The sequence below is a fragment of the Triturus cristatus genome, chromosome 10 (assembly GCF_964204655.1).
Source record: "Triturus cristatus chromosome 10, aTriCri1.1, whole genome shotgun sequence".
NCBI classification, from domain to species: Eukaryota; Metazoa; Chordata; class Amphibia; order Caudata; family Salamandridae; genus Triturus; species Triturus cristatus.
The window spans coordinates 900,928,313-900,942,820 of record NC_140593.1 but is presented as its reverse complement, the minus strand read 5'-3'; positions in this window follow the sequence as shown (position 1 = coordinate 900,942,820).

The window sequence follows — 14,508 nt, the reverse complement described above, 5'->3', positions numbered from 1 at the left end:
ATCTTTGTCTTTAGACAAAGCGAAATTAACACGAGTCAAAAAATAAAATAAAATATAATAGGCTGGTATATACAAATGACATTTGCAATTGCTATAACTACATAAGTTTCAGTCAAACAACGGTAAACCGGTGACACAAAAAATCTTGTAGGGTGTGACTAGCCAAGCACTTCCCCTGGATCCAAAAGTTGCATTGCAGGGAATAATGGAAGAGTGGGCTGCTGGGATGGTGGTCGAAGCACCTGGACCCTTGCAGGACTTGGTTGGTTATTTGCCAAACGTGACATTGCAAAGAAATGGAGGAGACCAGACCCACCTACCGTTGGTGAGTGGGGTAGGGGAATAGACCGATGTGCATTAGTGGACGAATGATCTACAAGGCAAGATGTTTCCCAGCAAAACAGCCAAAAATATGTCAAAATGACGACAATCTGAGGGAGTAGACCGTCCTCTGTGATGGGGCCTCCAAGGGTGGTGGAGTCCTTGGCCAAACCTTTGGCATAACTCTGAGGCCTTTAGTTGATGATAATAAAGTGGGGAGGGAGGAGGGTTTTGTGATTTCACTTTTTTAAAAATTCTTTTTATTAAACATAGAGTAAATTTGCAGTAATACAGTTACATCAATAAAATCTTGATTTATAAGCATACTTCACAGTTCATTGATCTTCCATTAAAACTGCCCATCGATGACAGTGACCCTGCGAGACAATCTTCGGCATAATGCAACCCCCTTTAAATTAACTTGAGTCTGTGTCGGACTCATTCATGGGGTGAGCACAAATATTCCCTCTGTAGGCTTTCCATGGACCCCACACCCGTTCCCATTCTTTGGGGCAACCTGGATGTATATACACCGCCCTTTCTGCTACCATAGCCCCATCCATATCTTCACATCATTCTCAAGACATTGGAAAAATGTGCGATCCCCAGTGTTTGGTTATGTTCTGTTTTGCAAACATCATGCCCAGCGTTACCCAACCCTGCGCTGCATGGCTGAGATTGGTTGGTTCCCACAGACCCAAAAGGCATCGCTTGGGTTCCGGATGCACGGTCACTCCAGTAACTTGGGTGATAACTCGCATAATGGTTTCCCAGTAGGCCACTATCTTTGGGCATCCCCATATGGTATGATAGAAGGTACCAACTGCCCCACACTGTCGCAAACAGAGCGTACTCTCAGCCCTCCCTATCCTACACAGGGTTACTCTCGTGTAGTAGATGCGATGTAGTATCTTTAATTGCACTAATCATAATTTTGAGGATATCGCCACTTCACGTGATGAGGTGAGTGCGTCTTGCCAGTCAGCATCATCCAGGTCCCCTACATCAGTCTGCCATTTATCCTGTAATGATTTTGTAGGATCCGGTTGATTGTTTATGATTTTGCTATATGTGAGGGAGATAGCCTTTTTGTCCATATATTCTGTCAGTAGCCTATCCTCTAATAATGGAGAGGCCTCATGGAGAGCAGTGCCTTCTGGGATAGCTGTTGTGGGTGCATTTCTTATCTGTGCATATCTAAATATTTCTGAAGGTGCCAGCTCATATTGCTCTCGGAGACTGGCGAAGGTAACAACCTTTCCCTTACTCCATAGATCCCCCACCGTTGAGATTCCAATGGAGTCCCAGCGTTTGAAACCCTTGGTTGTACTGAGTCTGTGTTTCCCAAAGCGGGGTTGTTGTGGATTAATCTCAGGACACTTCTAGTTAGTTACATGTAGGTTTATTGTAGACACAGCTGAGCGCACACCTCCCAGCTGACCAGCCCATCAACTGACAAGAGTAGAACACTCCGGTACAAGTTAGAACACACATAGGTATTCGTGAGGCTAAGGAGGTAAGAACACAAAGGAAGGGCTAATGACCATTGTCAGCCATGTTACGTGAAGAACTAATTTACAACAGGGTCATCTGTGTTATGACACCCTCCCAGCCTAACATTTTAAGGGCTATGTGCCAAATTTGGATTGTGTGTGCTGTAGGTCCCAATAGTGATGATTTGCGGGTTTTAGTGTAAAGAGCTCTCAATACTCCTCCCTCTCCCAAACTGTGTCTGTCTGATCTAAACGCTGGGTCAGGTTGCGGGCTATGTAACCACTGATTGAGCATTATTAGTTGGGAAGCCCAATAGTATAGTTGTATATTCGGGAGAGCGATTCCGCCATTGTACCAGCTTTTTACCAATTTATTCATTGCTATGCGGGGCGGTTTTGTGTCCCATAGCAGCTTGGTGACTTCTGCCTCAATTGCCTTGAAATAGGTTAGGGGGACTGGAAACGGGGTATTTTGGAGGGCATATAGGAATCTGGGGAGCGCCATCATCTTAGAAAGTGCGGCTCTATAGAGTAGTGTCAGTGGGAGAGACTGCCAGAGTTTCGCATCTTGGCGGAGCCTTTTCAGTGGTGGCAGAAGATTTTTTTCCATAAAGTCCCCAGTTAATGGCGTGATATAGATTCCCAAGTATTTAAAGCCTCCGTCTGCGATCTGCAGACTACATCCCTTTGGGAGATGCGGTGGGGGGTCGTGGAGGACATAAAGAACCGATTTCGTCCAATTGTTGGTATATCCCGAAAATGTGCCATATACTTCATAAATACCCAAGAGCCTGTTGGTGGATCGCCCAGGGGACGCCACATATAAAAGTACATCATCCGCATATAGGAAAATACAGTCTTCCCATTCCTCCGTCCAGCGGAGACCGCGGATAATCGGATCTCTTCGTATCCATGCTGCCAATGGTTCCAAAACTAGAGCGAACAGGAGAGGTGACAAGGGGCATACCTGGCGTGTGCCATATCTTAGGGGGAAATCTGCCGAGACATGACCATTTACGGTTACATGTGCGATAGGATTGGTATACAGTAGCTGGACCCACGCACAGAATTTGGGTCCGAAGCCAAGATGTTTAAGGACAGCAAACAAGAAGGGCCTTTCTACCATATCAAAGGCCATACGGGCGTCTAAAGATAGGATGGCCGCTGCTTCCTGAATTGTAGTTATACGGGCCATTACGCTATTCAGTCTCCTCAGATTAAGGGCAGTATTTCTACTGGGCATGAATCCGTATTGATCCAAATGTATTAATTTCGAGAGATGAGGATTCAGTCTGTGAACTCACATTTGACATAATGATGTCTACCTTTTCAGAATCAAGAGCTGATGTTTGTTGTTGGAAATGTTTAAAATACAAATAAAGATCTTTAGAAAAATATATTATTCTAGTATGTAGGAAGGATTATCGTGCATCCAACACAGCTTGTCAAGCATTGACTATCATTTCCCACACAACTTCCAAGATTATTTCTAGCAACAGAAATTCCTTCATCGACAAATACTTGTTGATTCATGATTTTCTCCTCAATTTCACAATTAACTTGATTAAATCCCTCTGTGTCAACTTGTTGTACATGTGAAGACACCACAATATCATCACCTTCCCACAGCTAGCTTTAATCATTTTTGGTTTGACTTCAAATACATTTGCTGCATCTTTTAAAACATCTGCATCTAGCCTACCGACTTAAATGCCACATTTTTCCATCACTTAATCTTACAGAATTCTATAAACAGTCAATTACATGAAAAAGATCGTACAATGTACTGGAGCAGCGCAATTTAGACTCCACCCTTATACGTCACAGAAATGCAATGATATATGTACATTTTACATTACATTCACTGTGTGACCTAATTCATTAGCATTTGTTTGCACTGTAGAGGCCAGAGATTTATATATGTGTGTACTAATGTTCAGTTGAACCATGTAATCATGTATTCTTTAGTCACGTTCTTCGCTTACAGACCAGGTTATATTTGCAAATGTAAACATGTACTGTTTTACTCATGTTTTACATTTATATTTCAAGTTCCATTCACAAATATTTTGAAAGTTAAACGTGCACATGTATAACCATGTATTGGAAGTGCATATTAAATGTTCAGTTAAAGATAGCTTGACTACAAGCCTCAAATGAAATGCATTTTGCTTTGCCAGCACATTCTTTCTTTCCTTGCTGGTGCTTTATCATGAGACTCATTAGTTAGAGAAATGCTTATTGTTTGTATTAGACTGCTGATAGAGGGGCCGGGAAGAAAACTTGGCAGTGAACATGGAGATTTAATGGTCAAAAGAGGCCTTCTGGTCATCATATACCAAGACGGAGAGATGTTCAAGGTTGAGAACCACAGTCTCAGTTCGACACATTGGGAAACTGAAGTGGTGTTGCAGATGCACTCGAGTAATGATTTGATTGGCCTCTAGTAGTGTTAATGGAGATAAGGATGTTTCTGAATCTCCTGTTACTTTTACATTGGTGTTCTCACAGTTGGAGACCGAGCAGATTCCCTTTAGACTTCGAGAGATACAGACCTCTATGTTTGCCTGATTCATACAAGTGTGAAGCTTTATGCTAAACACTTATTTCCTTTGCCCCCAGGACTTCTACTGAAGTATGATCATGCTGACACGTTCTATGTTCCCTAAATAGCAACCCTTGATAGACAACCCTAAAAATGACATGTTTAGAAGAGGGAAGGGAAGTTTTTTTTATGGAACATTTATTTGCATTAATCTGTTTCTTTATTGTGGTGGCTGTCACAATTCTTATTTCATCCTATTGAAACTTAACCTACTGCGATAATTCAGCTTATCCGCTGCATTGCTGTACTTATTGAACTTATTATTGGTTTACATATATACTGGATTGAATGGTAATCAAAATAAAACCTTTTAACCATATTTGGCGACTCTTAGTCCTTATTGTGAAGTCACATTGGCTTCACAGATTGGAAATGTATTGTTGATGTCTTCTCCCTTTCAATGCTTTTGTCGACCAACAAAGGCCCATACGACCAATGGGTAAAATTCTTTGATGATCTGAGTAAGATATTAGCTTGTTAGGCCCAGAACTCTTTCAGTACTTCCACCTTTTCAAATTCTTCTAGCGTTCTTTTCTCTCACCCATTCCCATACCTTTAAATTAGGTTCAAAAGCGGCATGCTTTAAATCATAAAATGTTTTGCAAGCATTCTCTGTCTTCAGTATGTTGCCTTTCATTACTTCTGCAAATCATTCAACACATATTGACTCATCCATCCACCCCAGATTGTATTTAGTGTGGGGTTTCCAACTCCTCAGAAGTTCAAAATACTGTATACTGTAACAGAGGGTGTCAATCTGTAGGCCCATTCCATATTCTTTATTTCAACACTATTTCCTTGTATTCATGATGGCTAACTGGATGGCTCATTTGATTACACTATTGTACGGGGCTACAGCACTAATACCAGCTGAAGTAGTTACACAAGCAATGCCATTCCTTGTCACTGTTGCAATAATGAAAGACAACCCACACACAGGAACGTGTGGAAAGCAGGCAACTTTATTCCTCAATCCTGCAACAGGGCTTCACTAGGCAGCCCCTAACTTTCTTAACACAATCAAATGTTTCCTAGCACTTACATTTTTTGATTATCATCTAAGACTGATGACTAGTACATACTTCTTACCAGTAGACATTACAACCTTAACAAACAACCATGTTGTCAAAAATAGCGCAGCAGAATTTTCTCTATTTAGGACAAATCAAAGCGATACAAGGGCACTCTTATACATAATCATTTTAGCATCTATAACAACAGGGCATTGGTTTTGTGCAAGAACTCTGTAATATGATATCCCTTTGATATAGATGCCCACAGACTGTAAATGTGCATCCAGCACCGTTTTGAGGGGGCACAGAGCAGGTAGGAGCTACTGGGCCCTAATCACGGTGGTCCTACCATGGCTCTGCAAACTGTGCCAAGTACAAATCTTTCTGCACTTGACTCATGGCAGCAAGGGCAAGAAGTCAAAGGCTCCCCAAGGAGGTAGACTGGGGTACTTGAGCTCAGTCCACAACACACATACACAATGACTTTACTGCCCAGCCTAGTGCTTGCCTTTTTAAGAAAATAAAGTGCTTTTAATCACACAGCAGTACTAAATGCTACACAATTAAACTCTGCAATGGCAACATAGGGCAATGATCCTGGATAAGATCTTCCCTCATGGTGCTACACCGCTTGATTCCTCTAGCTAATCCTACCCAGTTGGCCTCTGGCTGGCTGGTCCTCCCAATTAGGGGTCGGGTAAAAGTATGAATCAAGCTCAGGAGCAGTTCTTAGTTTCTCCCACAGCCAAATGCACATTCAATTTACATTTGTTGATAAGCCTCACCCCATTGTAGAGCAGTAGGTAGTTGATAGTCTATTCCTCACTCCTTATAAGGAACTCTGACAGTCTCTACTCACTCCGATGAGCATCAAGCTGCAGGGAACGGAGACGGTCTATGGTTGTCGGGCAGATAATGCTAAGTGCACGTCTCAGTCTTTGCACCCACCCAGTTCTGGTCCTGCAGTACAATGGATCTGGAACAGGTGTGATGCTAGCCATTGTGGCTTCCTCGGACAGTGGCGATGTTGTGAACCCCCACCAAGCTGACAGGGGTTGCAGCCCTAAATGGCCTGAAGTGACAATCACAGCAGTGGCGACCCTGACTGGGACAACTGTAGTTACAGCCCTGATCGGTCCAATGACAGTTGCAGCCCCAATCGGGACAAAAGTAATGATCACAGCAGGATCAAAGGCAGTTCAGCCCTGATAGGGCCAAAGGCACTGATTACAGCAGCAATGGTTCGACCATGCCAATGGTGAGAGACCTTTGAGACACTCAGCAGCCTGGGTCCCGTCTAGCTCGCTATTGGATTGTCAGCTCTCTCAGGATGTCCCTCAGTTCTCATGGACATGCTGGGCCTCTCCCCCTGGACAGTCTCTCCTCATGCAGGGCCAGACAGACTCCTTCCGTATCACAGCAGGCAGGCTTCTAGGTACTTCAGGCTGATCCTTAGTTCCTCCTGCAGAAAGTGCAAACTTCAGCAGATGGTCCCTCACCTCTGCGAAACTAGCTGTCTGGCAGACACTAGCTCTGGTTGCACAAGAGTCCTTCGAGTACTCTGTGGAGCACTCCCTTCCCTGGTCATGAAGAAACAAACAAAGTGGAACAAAGTGGGGTGGACTGGTTCCTATTTTTATGAAAAGTTTCCAGACAGGCGAGGTGGATCCAATGTCTCAAACTTTATATTTGGTTTGGGGGGGTTCTTCTTTCAAGAGTCCACCTCAGGATTCTCTCCAGAGACAACCTTTGTGTAGAATGATGATTTTCACAGATGGCTGCACTGTTGCTTTTTCCAGACTGGAGCACCCAAAACACAGGCACAATGAGGTGGGAGGTTTTTGCACCTGGTTATCATCATCTCAGCTGAGTAGTTGTCAGGATAGACAAAAGAGCAGTCCTGATGAAGAAACTTTTTGATGTCAAACGTCAGAGTGCCTCATCCCTACCATTAACCAAATGGCAGTGCTGAGGTACACTAGTCAGTAGCCCTTTGGCAACACCATGCCTCGTGAAATTTCTAAAAGTAGATCTGTCTCTAGCCTCCTCATTTCAGTGTTTGGGTCATCTCTCTGCAGACCCAGGAATGTAGGAAATGCACTTCTACTATTTGGAAGGACAGTCCTAACCCTCCATCTTGTGTTATGCCAGACCAGGGTCTTGAAAAATGAACCCCATTTGCTTCAGTTCTCAAGAACACACATGCACGAACACACACACACACACCCTTCAACTAAACATGGGCATGCAGCGCATGCAGTCGATATACACATTGGATTCCAGCATACATTTCTGTGTATACACCTAACAGCGGAACAATATACAAGTGGGGCCAGTAAGCTTCACTTCCAGTGACACTGATAGAAAGTCGTAGTTGCACTATTGATCCTTCCAGGATACGGTATACTTCCAGCATTGATTTTCACGCTACACCCAGGACAATAACAGTAGCCTTCTGCCACTCTTGATGTGCCCCTTCAGGCCACAAGACAGATCCAGGATGTCAAATAGTCAGAAACAGGCCTTGCAAGTCTAAAATAAAACTCAAGATAATAACTGTAGTGTCATGTGATCATGCGCATTAGGACCCTCCTGGTCCTTGACAGGCTTGTTACAAAGTTACATAATCAGTTGGGAGGTATCTGGGTGTGGTCAATAATATTTATGGCGTAGTGCATTCAGTTAACGGTTGCATGCCGAAGAATAAAGACTTGTGTTGCAGAGCTCTGTGTGTGACATGGTAATTTGCGTGCTCCAGAGCGGACAACTGGTGACGAGTAGGGAATATGTGGCCCGAAGGACAAGACTGCTCTCCCTGAGAGTTGGCTGAGGTCCAGCAAACTGCTTGTGTGTGCCACGCGCGCCCCAAGTAGCAGTCTACAGTTGGCGCATGTGGAATCAAAGCTCCCCTCTAGCTCTTACAAGTCCCTCGAAGAAGGTGAAGGCCCTAGAGAGGAGCACAGTTAGAAGGCCAGCCAGAAGCCTACTGGTAAGCCCGAAAGAAGCGGTACCATGTCACAGCGTAACACAGACCATCGTACATACAAAGCAGAAATGCTAAAGGCAGGGACAACCAGGTACAGAGAGTATAAGTGCACTTACCAGCACAAAGTGTCACCAAACCTTGGATCAGAGGCCAGTGCATCCATAGTAGCCGGTGGCATCCAATCTGACAAAATGCCAGTCGTGATAGTAAACATTCTTCAATGGTTGCAGAAAGGAGTGCCAAATTCAGCGCAGCTGCGTTCCTGAAACTACTGTTTCCCTTCTAAACTGCCAAAAATATTTGCGCCAGATGGACTGCATGAATCGAAATGTTCAATGACTTTATAGATGCTCTAGAAGAAGTAGATGACAAAAAGATCATCTAATACTTTAAGAACCTTGGAAGTGATGGAGTGAAAGAAGTGATTAAGAAAATATCACAAGCTGATGAAGTATCATACCGTCAAAAAGAGGTGTTGGAAGCCAAGTTCAATCCAATGCCAAATGTCGGCTATGAAAGGTACCTTTTCAACCAGGAAAGACAGCAAGCTGGTGAAGCGATGGATACGTTTGTCGAAAGACATGATCCCCTTCTCAAGGACTGCAAGTTCAGTGAATTCATTGAGGAAGAAGCCATGCATCTCAGAGTCATCTGTGGTTGCCTCTCCGATTTGTTCAGATGATGCATGAGAGAGACACTCAGTCTCGAAAAGGTACTTATGGTAGCGAGAGCTGAGGAACGTGCAGATCGACAGCTACTGATATAGAATCTGGGTCAGCCCAAAATGAATCAGCGCTGATCATGAAAAGTTATCAGAAACACAAAGTGGAGGTCCATAAGATGATGTGGATTCTCATTTCCACATGAAGGTAAATGTCCCACCATTGTACAGATATGCAAAGACTGTGGGAAAGAGAACCATTTCATAATGGTCTACAAACTAAAGAGAAAATAAGTGCTTCACGACGAGAAGAGAAAATGGATGCCAGAAAGTTCCAGAAGCATTCTAGCCATGCCCACAAGGCCAAACGGCACCTTCAATTGAGGCAAGTAGAGACAAAACAAGGTTGATCGTCATGAATTTCATCTTCCCAAGGCTTTTCAATGTCATTAAGCGACAGTAAAGAAGATGGATGTGCTATTTTGATGTTGACCGCAGGATGACTTGCACATGTAGGAGATTGGCAGTTTGTCAAGAAAAACACAAGTCAAAGTGAGGTTGCATGTAAAGCGACCAAACTCATTTGGACAGTGCCCCAAGATCCTGCTAAAGGTGAATGGCTGCCCTACAACTTTTATCATAGACAGTGATGCATCGATCAATATCATGCCAGCGGAAAAATACAACGAATTGTCTACGATACCACGTCTAACACCATTGAAAATAAACATGTACACATGGGCTGCTTTCCAGCTATTGCAAAGTCAAGGGTCATTTGTAGCGACCATGAAATATACGAAAACAACAGTACAAGCACAAATTCATGTCCACCAAGGTCCTTTGTCGAGTGCATGTCTACTCAGTTTCAGTACTGCTGCTGATATGGGACTGATCTACATCTATTATAACCTCAATGCACATTCTGAAATAGTAAGTCAATTCCCATTGTTGTTTTATGGGCTAGGGAAACTCAAGACAATGAAGGTGAAACTTCACATTAATGAGGACATTCGTCCTGTTCCTTAGCGAAACCGTCGGATTGCTTTTCATTTACAGGAGGCCATTGAGAAAGAACTAGAATGATTATTAAAGCATGACATCATTGAACGCTCAACTGGTCCTACGCCATGGGTTTCACCCATAGTGGTAGTGGCAAGAAAAGGTAGTGGAGGGGCAGAATGCATTTGTGTTGATATGCTCCATGCCAACAAGCAATCGATAGAGAAAGACATCCAGGTCCACACATAGCAGACATGATTAGACAGCTGAATGGTGCCAAAGTCTTCTCCCATCTTCATTTGAACAAAGGACACCATCAACTTGAGCTGGAAGAGAACTGTGGGCACATTACTACTTTTTCAGCTCATATTGGTTGGTTCAGATACAAAAGACTCTGCTTTGATGTGTCGTCAGCCGCAGAAATCTTTCAGGATGTCATTCGCTGGGTAATTCAATCCGTCACACATGCTTTTAACTACAGTGATGATATACAAGTGTTTGGGGCCACAAGAAATCAGAATGACAAAGCTCTTACACAAATATGCCTTCTGCTCGCTGATGGAGGTGTCACTTTAAATGCAGAAAAGTGTGAGTTTCACAAAACCAAACTCACATTCTTTGGGCATATTTTCTCTGAAGAGGGAATGACTCCTGACCCTGAAAAGGTTCAAGCATTGTCATCTACTTGTCTCCCACAAGATGTAACCATGCTCTGATCCTTCTTAGGCATGGCCAGCTATTGCTCCAGGTATATTTGTGACTTTGCCACGGGATGGCCATCCCCCCTTAGCATTGCATTTGAGAAATGTTGTCGATCAATGTATGACAGCGGACTGGGTGCAGTGGACATCCGCTTCTATTACTGGGAAGCCCAACTCCTGGTCATCAATGATTGGTTGTCCAATGGGTGGAGTGACCCAGCATGTCCTTTGGACATGTCATGGTTTGGCCAGGTAGTGATGCACTACCTATCTGGCTTACCTATCCCTAGGTTACTAAAACAGTCTTCCTGGAATGGTGAGAGACCAACGGACTCCTAGGATGGGACAGGAAACTAACACACCAGACGCCCCTTTGGAGAGGGTGCTGGTTGGCTCAAACAGCATGACTGCAGGGATTCCAGCACTGGGATTGCAACCTTGGGCAACGTGTGGCGGGGTTCTTGTATGCACTCCGCAGAGCTGCAGACTCAATTTGCATTGTCCCAGTCCAAGTTCCACGAGTACTTCCAAGTATGGCATGCACGTGGCCACTATAGGTCTCATTTAAATGCCTTTCCCTAATTTAGCCCCCTGGAGGCCAGCCTATTGATGGGACGCTTGGGTCATGGAGCATTTCTGTATTATACTGCTCCCTGGTATGCAATACCCCTGAGGTGCGGGTCGCATCTGACAGAGATAGGAGGGATGGGTTGGGGAGTTGGAAAACTTAGAATGGTGGGAGGCTTGTATGCCCCCCCAAGAACATGCCATTACTGCGTGACTCAGAGTGGTCCAAATATATTACCTACACATTACATATATGACACCGCTCAGGCTCTGGCATACTGGTCTTATCCTCGAACCTGTTTGCACCCGTTGCTCTTCTCTCTAGACTTCTTTCATATGGTCTGGCAGTGCCCTTTGATCACGCAATACTGGAACCGCATAGGCAACAGTCTTTCAAGGATATTAGATTGTCCTATCCTGTTGAAACCGAAGATATCTCTCCTTGGCCTTCTGGATGTGGTTTGGGGGCGGGGGAAGATATAACACTGGTGGGACTGGCTACGCTAAAGGCTAAAAGAGGCAATGTGAAATCTTGGAAGTTGCCTCACACACCTAGCCTAGCTATGTGGAGATCCGGCATGGACTGGTGCGCTTAACAGGAGGAATTTATCTACCTCGATAGAGGGAGCCCTTGGATATTCCACAAAATTTGGGGTAGAGGGTAAGAATATAATGGTTTATCTTCTACAGCGGAGGATGTGCCAACAGGCGCTCCAGCTGTCCAGTAATTGCTGATGATTGGGGGTCGATGGGGAGGTAAGGTCTGATTAGGAAGTAATTCTTGCACTACTTTTGTTGCTGTTTAATTAATGCAAACTAATAAAATATGTTTATTAAAAAATAAATCGCTGATCTGTTGCCAGCCCTAGCCATTTATCCCCACTTCCCTTCTCCATACTCTTCTCATGCCCTACATTATGATCCTCATCCCCCACCTCCCCTCCCCTCCTTTTCTCCCCTTGTTTTAACTCTCCATTCTACATCTTCTCCAGTCCTCACTTAGCCCCCTCACCAGGCTTGCCTTCTCTATAGCGGCCTGCAGAGCCCGCCTCTAAACTGTAATACCCAGGGCAACCCGACACTGAGCTCTCTGCCTGACTCTTGGACCAATTAACTCCCCTCAAACAATAACTGGGTAAAAAAAGCAAAACATTAAGCAGCTTTTGGGGCAGGTGAGTGAAATGTATAGAGACTTTAAGCTGAGACATAGGTGGAGCAGCGTCATTTTAGCTTCACCCTTACACGTCACAACTACGCAATATATCCATGCTCTTAGCACCATGTGCTTTGTGTGTTCTAATGTTATTAATGCAAAGTGGTGCTCTCAAATGTAAAACTGAAGTGCATACACTGCAGAAAATATAGATTCATAACCGTGAGCATACACTGTACAAATTAGTGATTCATGAACATGTGCATACTAATATTTGGCCTAATTGTGAAGAAATATAGCATTATACATTTTATACTTATGTTTCAAATTATGTTGCACGCAAATGAAAAGTGCATCACACATGAAATTATGATTTTAGCATTCATCTAATATTTATTTTAAAATACTAAGTCCATTTATATTTATTTAACTGAAGTGCAGTTTTAGGTTTGTTTAACTTGACTATAGTAGGCTTGAACTTCGAAACATATCTTTCTGCTTGCATTGCACATTCTCTCCTTTGCAGGTGCATTTCCAAGGTTTCAATAGTCAGAGAAAGGAGTATTATATATTAGAGATAGAGAGGCCAGAGGAGAGAATCTTGTCAGAAAGTGTGACGAAGCTAGCGTTGTGAAGAAACCGTTTATTTGTTGTGCTTAATTTGTAAAATAATAAGTGCCGGGGCTCTAACCAGGAGGCACCTACACCTTGCACCACTGATTGCCTGTCATCACTGCCAATGACGGTACCAAAACAACTGCTAACCAGCTCTTTCACCTTCAAGTGCCACAGTTCAGATTATTCCTGGTCCCCAGGGCTAAAGAAATGGCTGGGGAGGCAGGAATTCGTATTTTTTAATGTATTTTGTTTCCGTAAACGAACGATGTTCTGCTCATCTCTAAATTAGATGAGCAGCGCCACCATGTGGCAGAGTGTCATAAGTGTGGTGATGATAGTTTAAGTGCCGGTACTGAGCACCAGAAACTAATTAAGTGCCGGAGCCGAGCACCGGAACGCACCGGCTCAAATTAAGCACTGCAATTAAGGTGCTCAAGGACGTGGGAACGCCTAGGCTTCATGAGATGGGAGAAAACTCCAATGTAGCTAAACTAACAAAAGGTTCACCACTATTGGTCAGCAAAAGGACTGCGACTTCGCGAGGTATAGACGTCTCTCCTTGCCCATTGCTTGCGAGAGTATGGCTGTATGAAATGAGATTTCCCACTCTGAACCATCCTCAACCTAAACTTAGAGCCCTGATTAGATGACTTTGAACTTCTGCCATCTGTACTTTTGGTGCTGCGCTTATCACATCTTCATGCTATTGAACTGGATTTACTTTGTTGACTAACGCTTCCTTTTGAATTCTGTATCTGAACAAGGCTTAATTTGCACTGATTTGAATTGGTGACTAATTTGTAATAAACCCTTTAACTTCGATTACTGAATTCTGGTCTTATCGTGTGATCACGTGGTTTGCACTGTTGTCATTGTGATTTGCTGATTGCTAACTCCCTTCACCTCTCAGTCAACCACAAAGGTCTATGGATGCAATTTTGTAACCCCGGCCACCGCGTCATCACAAGAGAGGGTCTCCTCCCTCTTTGTAATGAGCAAAAGGATAAGGACAAGATCTGGAGAAAGGGGTGCGGTGAATGCCCCTTGGTTCGGCCCCCCCACCCCAAAGGGGGGGGATTGTGGCTGGACCGGGGGCCTTAGTGGAGGCCACCCCCCAGGAGCAGAAGCCGGGCTGGAAAGGGCGGGGTTAAGGGGAGCGTAGGCAGGGTACTGGCTGGCTGGGCAGCAGATTAAGACACTGGGTTCAGCCCAGCCATAAATGTAAGAAAGGAATTTGGCTGGAGGTGGTGGGGTATTTAAGCAGAAGCGCGGGTCGCAACACCCTCTTTCTCCTGGGAAGGTTACGGAGAAGAGAGGCGTTGCTGCTGCAGAGTGTGAGGTGAGGGGCAGGGGTTGGGGGAGTGCTAGGGGAGCCGTGAGGCTTTAGGATG